The sequence below is a fragment of the Phalacrocorax carbo genome, chromosome 9 (assembly GCF_963921805.1).
Source record: "Phalacrocorax carbo chromosome 9, bPhaCar2.1, whole genome shotgun sequence".
NCBI classification, from domain to species: Eukaryota; Metazoa; Chordata; class Aves; order Suliformes; family Phalacrocoracidae; genus Phalacrocorax; species Phalacrocorax carbo.
In genome coordinates this window covers 30985535-30997845 of record NC_087521.1, presented here as the reverse complement: position 1 = coordinate 30997845, position 12311 = coordinate 30985535, and positions in this window count along the sequence as shown.

Here is a 12311-nt window from a genome sequence, read left to right as displayed (position 1 = left end):
ATGAGATAAAAGGTTTTGTCTGTGATTTTTTTCTCTATACAGATAAAACTGATAATTAGAAATAGAAATGTCTTTTCAATAGCTTTCTTCATTTTGTAGGCAGTAGCCCAACACAGTGCAATGTGTGCTGTAGTTAACAATGCTAGTTTTCACTTTTTACTCTGAAATTACAATGTCAAATTATGGGATTGATCCTGCAAACACTTAAATATGTCACCGCCTTCAGGAATTCAGTCATCCCTTTTTCTTTAGTGTATTGACTTGTATGTCCATGCATAGGACCTACATTTCATAGCAAGGGGATAAGGCTGAGCCACAATCCTACGCTATATAGAAGCTTTCTTAAGAAGAAGCACAAACACAGTGCCTGCTCAGTGTTAAATGAACAAATATTTTACGTGATGTTACACATCAAGGGTGTTAGAAACTGAAAATTGTTGTCACCGGAATGATGGATTTACCTAAAGTTTCATTTTATAAGCTGTGAGAGACACTATAAACACAGATACAAACTAGGAATGGTACACTTGGATTTAAACATTTTCTCTCTTAAACGCAAAGACAGACAAAGGGAAAGTTATAAAGTTATTAATTATACAGGTATCTTCTGGATTCTCTGTTCTTTTGCCTTGTGTTCTCATGTTCTGAATAATAAAAAGGATATAGTTATCAGCAGCAAGAACAGGATAGTTTTCTTAAGGGATGTTTGTGCCTAACGTAGCTTATTGAGAAAGTTTATATAAGCATCATGTCCCGGTACCTAATCCACCAAAACAGGTCAATAAAACAATGCCAGGAAAAAAGAAACTTTTTTAAAAATAAGCTGTTTGGGAAGTTAATACATTTTTTATTAAACTATAGGGTTCTTTCCCTTTTTTGAGCACCAGGGATTAATGTGGATATGATCGAAGCTACATGTTGTATGCTGGCCCTTCAGTTCTTTCAGGCCCTCAGTGTGTGCTGGAAAAGGAGTTTGGCTTTTCCACGCTGGGAGATGGACATCTGTGCACCAAGTCAACATTGTACTTCTAAAACACCAAAATACCAGGAGCCAAATACCCAAGTGTTTGGATACCAGCGATACGCCAGTGTGTGAAATCCTTGTCTGACAGCTGCTTTTCTCTCTGCAACCTCTCCTGACCAAGCCACCACTGCTTGGCTCTCCTCAGTCCCTGCTGCTGCTACGCACCCATGCCAAGGTGGGACAACGCTACATGCACGGCCTCTTCCTGCTGCCTTGTTATTGCTCTGAATGTTCAGTTCCCATCACTGCCATTGTTTCTGATTAATCCTCAGGATGACTCAAAATAGTTGTCATAATGCAATATCATTTCGCTGCTTCTTCTCATGAAATCACTTGTGTTGCATAGCAGGAGGGTAGACAGAGTACCTCTCCCTTCTAACAGTGGAAAATGAGAATCTGGGGAACCATAAAACTGTTATTCTGGAAAGAGAATAGTGCAAATTATTAAACAATCCATTTATAAACACCAGGAGAACAATAAAGTGCTTAAAAAGCCAGAGTGGATGCGTCAAGAACACATTGTACCAAAACCAAACTCATTTCCCTCTTTGACAGGATGACTGGGAAAGGGGAAGGTGGTAGATGTTGGATGTCTTGATTTAAGTCATGAGAAACTAGGAAAGCATGGTTTCCAGGAGCACCTGCCTGCAAAAACGTGTCCCAGCAAGTTGTCCTCAGGCAGACAGCACGTGTTCCCACTGGGCTTCTGACATGGTCCGTCCTGTTCAGTTGCACTCAACATTTCCATCTATCTTGTTAATGATAGAAAGTAAACCTCCAGGAACATGCAGGTGGCCTCAGTTAAGAAGGTTGTTACCCACCAAGGAGGGCAGAATGTGAGTGCGTGAGTGTGATGTCTGGTCAAGCAGAGGCCACAGACAAACCAGAACCAGCTGTGACCAGGCAGGGGCAGGAAAGGCGATGCTGATGGGGAAGGGGGTGCACTCCCTTACGATGCTTATAGAGCTATGCCAGACCAATGATGCAGCATCACCTACATACCCCTAGAAATATATCTTCTACATGCCAAGGTGTAAATTAGGGTAAGCTGTCAACTTAATTTGCAATTAATTAGTGACCTAGTCTGCCTTTGACTAGCTTCTCTGGCACCCTCAGAAAAGGAAACTACTGAAAATAAAAATTAAAAAACCCAAGCTAACATTGGCTGTCACTAAGATCTTATTTAGGTTGACGATATGTCCGCAGCCTTGTCCCATGCTGTTATTTATTTCAGAAAAGACAACAATAAATATATGACTGTATGTTCAAAGAAAGTAACAGCAGCTGGTAACATTGACAAGCAAGCTCCGTTTTCCTGTTATTTACTGTTGTACAGAGGTATTGATAAGACAGCTAGAGGGAAGACACACATTTCTCTCCATCTGCTTTATTATACCACTGTAAAGCACAGCATGAAAGGCCTCTGTAGAGTCAAGTGGAGAAAATAGTAACTAGGTTTGATATAAGGAATATATTTAACTTGCACTTCTTCCACCCCAAACTCATCCCACCATCCCTTTCAGAAAGGTGGTGTCACATATGGAAAAACTCTGCCAGACTTTTTTCTCCTCCTCGTCTGAGCCACAGGACAATTTGATGCCTTGCCATGGTGCCATGGAGCTTTCAGTTTCCCTTCCTATTTTGGGGATTTATTAAAAGCAAACTCAGTCAGATAGATGAGGCAGTTCATGGGATGTCCATGGCAATGGGGACCCCTTTTCTAAGAGGGGAAAAATCTGTCTCCTCTCCAGGGAAGATTGTCTCAATCTGCTAGAGCTCAGAGCAGTACAAATCTCAGTTAAAAGGCTTTATTCCTGTGCAGGAGGGAAGGCTCTTCAGCAAGAGCTGAAATGGGTATCTTTGGTGAGACGGTGGAGCAGCACTGTAAGCAAGAAACCTCTGAGTCCTTCCTCCACCCAGTCTCCCCACGGGTCACCTGGGTCTGCATTCAGAGGTAAGGGACAAAAAGCTCAATGCAGCCTTAAGGTCCAGGGATTTTCTATAAGGGTCCTCTGGGAAGTTTGTCCATTGGGGGAAACAACAGCAGCATGAGCTGGGACCCCTGCCCCAGCCCTGCTTCCGCATGCAGGACAGGAGGATTCAGCCACCGGGTCTCCTCTGCGCTTGTCTTGCTGGAGGGAAGGACACCTGAGCTGTCCTGCAAATAATAAACCTCAGCCAGGACTTTTGATGCAGTTGCAGACTTTAATTATACTTTTCAGCTTTCATTTTCCAAGTTTTATTCACAGAAAGAAAAATATCATTATCCTCATTCCACAGTTACAGAATAATAAAACTACAACAAAGCGTAGAAAACGTGATGAGAGATCATCTAGCACTGAGGCAGGGAGCATCCATGGGTAACCCAGAGTCAGTGTGAGGTACCACTGGGGCTGCTCTCTTTGCTGTGTTTCATGTCCTGCTCTTAAAGGGGAGTAGCAAAAAAAAGCAATGCTTTCCCAAAAAGGACCGCTCCCCATTTAACAGACCTGCAGGCTGTGTTTGTATGAGTAGTCTCAGGGAAGGTAGTGGAACGTCTTGTGTTAATATTACGACCACATTTTTCCTTCATATATATTTTTCGCATGTTAGAGATAACACCTTAGGGCACTGGAATTGGAAGAATTCAGACAAATCTGCTTGCTTTCACTACTTATTCTCCTAGCTCCCTTATTCAAATATTAGAAGAGTCAGTATCAGCTTTGCTTAACATCCATATTCATTTTAATTTCACGTTCTTCTTCCCTCGCCCAATGTCACATTGTTTGCAGAAAGAATTAACCACAGGCAGGCCAAACAGGCTGTAGAGCAATGAAGATGTTTCTGTTCCTGTCACTTTTCAAACTTGCTCTCACTCACCGCAAAACCCACAGACTGAGGATTACAGAGGAAAGAAAAATTAGTGGCCACTGCCTGATTGTTTGTAACAATCATTTCCTACCATCAGTTCAGTTTCTTACCCTTGTCATATTTTGATTAAGAGTGTATTGGAAACAAAGGGAATCTCCAGAAATCCTCCTCTCTGCTTTCCTCTCAGGTAGATTACCTACAAGAAAGGGAGCAACCATCTCCTCCCTGTGCTGGCGTGGGAAAAAATGCAAAATGCATCACTCAGAAGGTTGTTAAGCACCCTGGTTTAGGCTATTGCTCTGTTAAAAGTCTTTTAATGACCACTAGGTGGGGAGAGAAACTTAGTCTCCCTAACTCCCTGGAAAACGTATAAGAAGCGCAGCGCATTCTCGCTCCAAACCCACAGCTTTTAACCTGACCTTTTCCCTCCCTCAGCTGCAGTTGATGGTGGGAACCATGAACTAGATGTGACCAGAGACAAAGAAATCCTTCAATATGATCTGCAAGCTTCATTTATGATCTGTAGCTTTTCTGAGCTCTGTTGCAATCCCTGGGATATCGGATCTTAAATCTGTTGATGGTCCAGGAGTGAGTTTAATATTGCACATGGGAAATGTTGAGCCAAAGTAACTTTTAGGGGTAAGTTCCTTACTGAGAGATTTATTTGGCAGAGGGATTTGGGCTATTGTTAGTTTCTTTGGTTACTAAATAGAAGGTACTTAAAGAAAGAATTGGGTTTGCAACTTGAGAATGCCAGGAAAGAAGGATGAAATTCAGAAAGTTTAAGAAAGACAACTGAGGAGACAAAAGACATTAATTGTCTCTTCAGTCACCTCAGAGATGCTAATATTACCTATTTCCAAAGATTCAGGCACCTAAGCTGTCACTAGATAAGTACTTACAGGGGTGTCTGAGGTCTTTGGAGGGGTGGTTCTCTCTAAGGAGGTATCAATCATTCTCCATCGGCAACACCACAGCCAGACCCCCAAGTCAGGCACTTTTATGAATTGCATCCCACTAGTTGGCATGAATCTGGGCCTATGTCTACATGCTGCCATTGCAGAGTACTATGGACCCTAGCGCTGTTAGCTCTAGGCAGCAATACAGGCAACATCAGACTTCAAAAATTTCCAATGGCGATAGATACTCAAGCAGTGAGTTGATGAAGGTGTACTGCACTGTAGTAGCTAGTCTCTACTCACACCCAGGTGGCAGGTTTAAACCTAGACTGGGTCTGTCTCTACCACTCCGCATCGCGGACATGACTGCAACGTAGACATGTCCTCAGAAACCCAAACTCCTCGTATTTACTTTAGAAACAGATCCAGAAGCTCTCTTTCTCACTTGCAGTCTTAGCTGAGAACTACAACAGTACCCACAAACAAGTGTGGTTGCTATAAAAATTATTTCAGCCTCTTAGTCACCTTTCAGTAACAAATACCTTGAGAGTACTTGGCTTCAGTTACTGTAAATTTCTCACTTCATGCCTGGTAGTAAACAACATCATCCTTCAAACAAGATGTGAAGGTTGCCATGGAGCTCCCAAATCTTTTTGGTCCAGGAGAAGTTAATGTTTCAACTATAACATTTTGACGAGGATATTCTGTGTGGTCTTTCCCCTCCACATTCTCTGATAGAGGGATCATTACCTATGACCAAATAAGAGATGTACTTGGCAGCTACCGCACTCATCTGCCAAGTTCAGTGTAGTGTACTTCCAAGAGGAACATCTGGCTCTGTAATTTTGTTCCTTGGCAATGCAGCTGTTGTCTACATGGCTGGCTATCCCTCTCTGCAGGCAGCTGTGAAACTGCATTACTGTATGCTTTGGACACAGATTGCTGCTTTATGATGTCTGGATGATCTTTGTCCCTTCCTTCATCCCAAACTTGCCTACACCTAGGAATGATTTTGCTTTGCAAATGAGCGCAAGCTGCAGTCCCTCAAATTACACCTCACTGCAGATGGAAGCAACCAGGGAAGAATAGCAGCATGGGCCTATTTACCTACTCACCAGAATTTGCAGCAGGTGTTAGTGAGCTGAAGACCACTGTAAGACCACTTGCAGTTAACAGGCCCACATGATTATATATGCTGTCCCCACAGAGTGTGAGAGAGAAAGGAGCTCCTGTCTCAACCACAAGCCATATTATGGAAGCTTCACTAAGATCTTAAGTAGATCTGAGACAAAAACTAATGAGTTTTCAAGATAATTTAAATGGAAGATTTATCTTTTCAACAATAGTAAAAATGTAGGATGTACAGATTTGGGGCCACCACTATTAAATCTGCATAGGGGGAACACAGCATTAACTACAGTCCTTCCTAAACACCCTGACAATTTACATGGTGTGTTACCTAACTGTCCAGTGCATCCAAAGCTTTTCAGAAACCATCAGGGTTTTACTCAAGATTCAGAGGATAAACATCACAGAGCAATGGCCTGAGGCCAAAAGAATTAGAGGTTTTCATTTATGTTGGAGGAGAAATTCCTAGGCAGAAGAATGAAGGTATGAGCTGAGAACAGGTGAAAATATGGGTAGTAGAATGGATATCTTAAAGCCACCTTCAGAAGATGGGGGGAGGGGGAGAATGAGCCTTGCAAGGGATGTGTGAAACACATTGGTTAATGTTATACAGTATCCACTGTTGGATGGAGGTTCATACTGTACAACGTTGAGCTGCTAGATAGCACTGAATGATGCTTTTGTGTTGAATAAAGCCCTCTTCCATGCCAAAGGGGAAAAAGATGAAGGAGGTGTTTGCAAAATAGGCAACAGAGAAAAGGCAGAATAGGGTCCAAATTACTGAAGAGTAAAGAATCAACATGGGGAGGATGGAGTCCTGCATTAGAGTAATGAGATCATGACTGGAATTTGGGGCAAAGTCAAGAGATTCCCTGTGAACGAAGTATCTTCTGATGGAGCATTTCAAGTGTGTCAAGGAAAGGATGAAAGGACATCCCCCTGCCCAGATAGATCATACACTGGGTGAACATTGCCCTCAACTTGCATTAAGGTAAAGGACCCTGAGACAAAACAACACATGAAACCAAAATTGTAAGTTCACCATAAAAAAACAATCCCCAAACTTGCATTTTCCATGGCCATCATCACAGTGTCTGGCCAAAAAAGAGATAATTTGAAGTGTCCAAGCATTACCATGCAGCAGTGTGCTTACACCAGAAGTGGGCAGAGCAGGAGCAAAGGGATCACAAGAGCACTGAGAAGAGTTTTTCATGGAAATGATAGAAAGGCTCACTTCAGAAGATGAAAAAGTTCTCCATCAGCTGATGAATGAAACAACCCTTCATTTTAAGTCACTTTATACGTGACAAGGCAGTGTCTCCTCAGGAAGAGTGATATTAGGGGTGTTAAAAGTCTCCTACCTACCTGTTCCCCAGAGAGTAGAAGTTTTGATAGACCATGATAACAGAGCCCGGTAGCTCAAGGTGACACAAATCCTGCTTTTAAATTGCAGTGTTCCCACTTTAAATCTCCATGTTTTTTCCATCAAACAGTTGGAGCGTTCCCCAGGATTCAAACTGCAGTTGGCCTCTGACGCTCAGTATAACCTTTTGAGCAGATAAACCCACCATTTTCTGACAGGTACAGCTGAATGATTGTTACAGCTCCCTGGTGATCTGCTATGAAAACTAGTGTCAAATTAATAAAAGCCTTAGCAAAAAAGTGTCAAAGGGTCAGGCACTGCTCCATGTTTGGGGCTGCTAATTACAGAGTGGGATATCACCTGCTGGCACTCTGCTCAACAGTACTCTTAAACCAGAAAATGCCTTCACGGCTGGATGCAGAGGTCAGCTGTGTGAGGAGACAGAAAGCGAAGCAAATAGCTTGTTAGGGTTTGAAAGCCCAATTTTTCCCCCTGCATCATAAAAACAAAGCTGTATATATCCACAGTGGGAAACAACAGCTGTGAGCAGCTGCCTATTGCGAGAGGTAACCTCATGGTTATGTGAAGTGTCCTGCCCGATCAGACGTGTCCTGCTCAGATGTAAATGTGGTTTCTGTGCTCTGGAAGGCAGAAGAGGTGGGATACAGTTGTGCAACTGAGAAGATCTCATAGCTATATTGTTATATCCTCTTGGGTTTCAAGCCTATGTTGAATGCACTTTTCTCAAAACCCAAGATTTGCCAACCTGTTCGTTCCCAATTTGATTTGTGTCAGCTGGGAGCCAAGGGAATTGCCAGCCAAGGAAATTTAGTTGCAGGGAAGTGTCCAGACTTGGACTTTGCCCCTTGGGCAGCTGGTATGCAGCTGGTGTGAGCCGTGTGATGCAGCAACTTCAAATCAAAATTCAAGCCCAGCCAACAGGGATGGTCTCAACAGGGAGAGGCAACAACAGGAAGTTGAAAGAGCTGAACTAAGGAAAGGCCTGTGTGTCATCTGATTTTCATTGCTTATGTCTATACAGTCTTTGATACAGATGGGTCGGGCGGGGGAATATACTTTTCCAACCGACATTTTCAGGCAAACATCTTTGCTGTTTTGGAGAGACCCGGAGGAGTCCCAGCCTGAGCCCATGGGTTGTCTGCCCTGCAGCTAAGTGGCACCCGGAGGACAGTTTTAGCACCTTACACTCAGTCCTCACCAAACACTGCAGAGTGACAGATCCCACAGCAGGAAAATGCTATAAACAGCTAGTCTCACCCTGGTCTTGCATTCAGAGCAACCTGCCCTAGGCATATCACATGACTCGAAGGCATTTAACTTAACAGGAGATAACCACTGATTTATGAGTCAAGGGCATGGGGTGTTATTTCTAGCAACATCACTACCTCACACGTCAGCTGGACAACCCTTTCCCTTCTGGTTCCCCTACTGTCATTTGCACCTTTAGACTGCAAATGCCATGAGGCCAGGGCTGCTGAGTTTCTCTGTACCTTTGTACAATGCTTAATTTAACAGGGACATGTTTTCACTGCGGTCTTAAAAGTGCTGCTGAACACAGATGCCAGCACAGGGCAACTGGAGCAGGGGCCACGGAAAGTGGAGGGCAATTAAATTAAGATACTTTGAAAACATTGATGACAACACAAACCAGACCTTTTACTGAGATAAAAAGCACTAGTTAGCTTTTTCCTTGTTTCCACAAGCACGCACTCACCCCAGTTCCTTCAAAAGTGAGGCAGGCAGTGACATGGTTTAGGGCTGAAAGGCTGTTGCTCTGCTATTCACAGCATGACAAGTCACAGACATATCTGTCACATGAACCCACTCTCATATGATTTCCCAAGGGACTGTTTTCCAATTCCCCTCACCTCAGTGCAAATTTGGAAAAGAACTGATAACTGAACCTAGTGAAAAAAGTTGGGAAATCTCATGGGGACAGATTTTCTGAGGAGCTTGGCAGCTCCTTCTCTGGGAAAACCAATGAAGTTTCCTCTTTTTTTTTCTTCTTTTTTTTTTTTCTTCTGTTTTTTTTTTTCTTTTTCTTTCTTTTTCTTTCATCAATAAGCAAAATATGGCCCAAGCTGGTCTAGGTGAAATTGAAAGAGGTATTGAAATACGTGGTGGTAATCTGAGCTATACTTCCAATCTGGTAAAAAAATTAACAGTGCTCAAGACACCTAAGAAAGAGGAGAAATGTATATAAGCACCATGTCATTGTTCAGATGTTTAGTGAATTGCTTTAACTAGGGGTTATTATTTATATTATTTATCCAGTAACTAACAAAGAAAAATTGGTCTCAGTGGCCATTTTGAAAGTGGATGAAGGTCTGAAGATGATCTACAGGAAGGATTAAAAATCACTGGAGCATTTCAAACAGTGTAATGTTAACAGGCTGAAATGAAATGTCTTATTCCTGATGTTCCTTTGCCACCAACGAAACAAAGAGAGCTCTCACCTGTGACAGTGGGAAAGACACAACATCTTCCAGGACTCCAGTGCTTTCCCTTGGTATGGCTGAGACATGGCTGGTAGACCTGCAGAGAGGACAGGAAGGCCTGAAATGCTTTTGGAAGCCATCAGGATCTTTGCTATTGCATACCTAAACAGTGCGTGCCGCATGGGGCTCTCAGCTTACCTGATGACGGCGACAAAGGCTGGTGGGCTCCGGCCCGGATGTGAGGGCATGGCTGTGCTTCACCATCATGACAAGCTCTGTGGCTAAGGCATTAAAGATTAAATGCTCTGGGGGTATGATTACGGAGCGGTTCCTGCAGCACTGTGCTCTCAGGCTGCCTGGATGCTTGAGTGGAAAAAGAAGTCGTCAGTCTATGACAAAAGGAAGGCTTCACAGCTGGGTCCCCTGACAAAAGCCAGTGAACATATGGTCATAGGGCTCAGATGAGCACAGCAGGCCCAGGGCTTTGGGAAAAGCTTTTCCAAGAAAAAGTCCTACTGGGTGATGCCTACTGAGAGCAGCCTGTGTCTCCAGATCGCCTGCGTTAGTTAAAGCACGTAAATTGGGGCTGTTCTGCTCCTGTCACCGATGAGCAGAGTCCATCAAAGAAGTCTGAAGTTTAAATTACAGATGCTTATCAGCTGCTGGCTGTTTTCAAGTTAGTTCCTCTAATATTTTGCTTCATATGTTAAATAAACCCACTTGTTTCAAAACGTCTGTTCATCTCCATATTGTACTGATCCCCTCCTGAGAGAAGACACGGAGGCCTCTGCGCAAAAGCCACTTCCATGGGTGAGGAGGAGAAGGTACATGCTTCTCTGCATATCCAAAAATGTAGATTTCATCCCAGCACGAGCCAAATAATCAGGTCTGATGCCTACAGCGTGCAAATCAGAAAGACAAGAAAGAGAATGGATCCCCCGATCGCCTCCTAGACATTTGCTGTAACAAAGAAAAACCTGTATCTGATTACCAAGCATGTCATGAAGACAGCAAAGAAGTTATGCTGGAGTCAAGCTCAGTCAATAACAGTTCACTGGGAACTGATCCCCGTATTATTCACTGTAGTTGTAGTCTACAACCTTTTTGTTTTGGTAGAAACAATGATATTCATGAGATCCTAATGATAGAAAAGTCATTATTTCCTTTGTGACTAGAGGGTTCTGTACAAATTCCTGAGGCATGCTGCAGTGCTGGTCCTCAGAGGTACATGTGGGAAGAAGCATAAAAAATACATATGCATGGCACTTCATTGTACATTGGGACAGAGGAAGAGGTCAAGCTGCATGGTGTATCTGACCACAGAATCACAGAGTAGCTGACGCTAGCAGGGACCTCTGGAGGTCATCTGGTCCAACCCCCCTGCTCAAGCAGGACCCCTAAAGCCAGTTGTCCAGGGCTACGTCTGGACAACTTTTGAATACCTCCAAGGATGGAGACTCCACAACCTCTCTGATGCATTACAGGACCTTTGACTCCAATGAGACTGTGGAGTTGAACAAGATTGGAAATTCTTGGGAGTCAGCTTTGCCCGCCAAATCTCTTGAGACATCACCGTTGCAAAATACACTTTAATGAAGACAGCATGGTCTCAAGTGCTTCTGGATATAAGGAAACAACCCACAGGGAGTCCTGCCTTTTAATGGCAGACAGTGGAAGCAAACCCAGAGAGCTCTGAGACAGTGGCAAATGTGCAGCCAGGCTCATTTTACATAAATGTGCCACTGTGAGAGAAGGGGGAGCAGGGAAATGGAGCCCTGACCCTTAAAAGCTTTGCGGGGCTCTATTACTTGGTTGCAGCAGAGTGCAGAGCAGAGCACCATACTGAAGCATTTAACACTCACAGTTTCCCAACGATACACTATGCCTAAATTTCACAAATGGCCACTGCTAAATAAGCAGATCGTCCTCCTGAGAGATGTCAGTGCCCTCTCAGAGGAAGAATGAGCCAGGCAGCGAAGAAAAAGAAGAGGCACAGATGGGTGAAAGAGTTTCTGGATCAGCCTGAGAGAGCCAGGAACGCCTACTGTGGCATGTCTGCAAAGCTGTGACTGCAGCTTATGCCACATACAAACCAAACACATTAGCACAGGTACATTAGCAGCTGTGCTACCTGCAGCAAAAGCTCTACTGAGCACTGCAAAGCCTGCACAGACCTCTTGGAAAATACTGGGGTATACGCTTCAGAGAGCATAGGAACACATTTTCTATGGCATGAGCTCAGAGAGCCCAGGCTGTCCTGGAGCTAGGTGCAATTTGTAAACCCTTCACAAACAGCTGAGGAGGGATGCGGGGCTGTGCTAGTGCCATTGGGTCAGTAACATGAGCCTCCATGACAGAGAGAGACTAAGCCACCGAGACCTGCTGAAGGTGATGGCATCTGGTTGTCCCCCCTGCAGGGAGCTCTGGAGAATCACTACAGACACCCCCTGGAGCTCTTACCTACCCCTCTCCCACAGCTCAAGGTTCTCGATATGTGTCTGATAGCTTTTGGCCACAAGAAAATCTTGGCATGCAGTTCATTAGGGCAAAAAGATTACCAGCCACTGAGCTGAGTTATCAGCCCATCC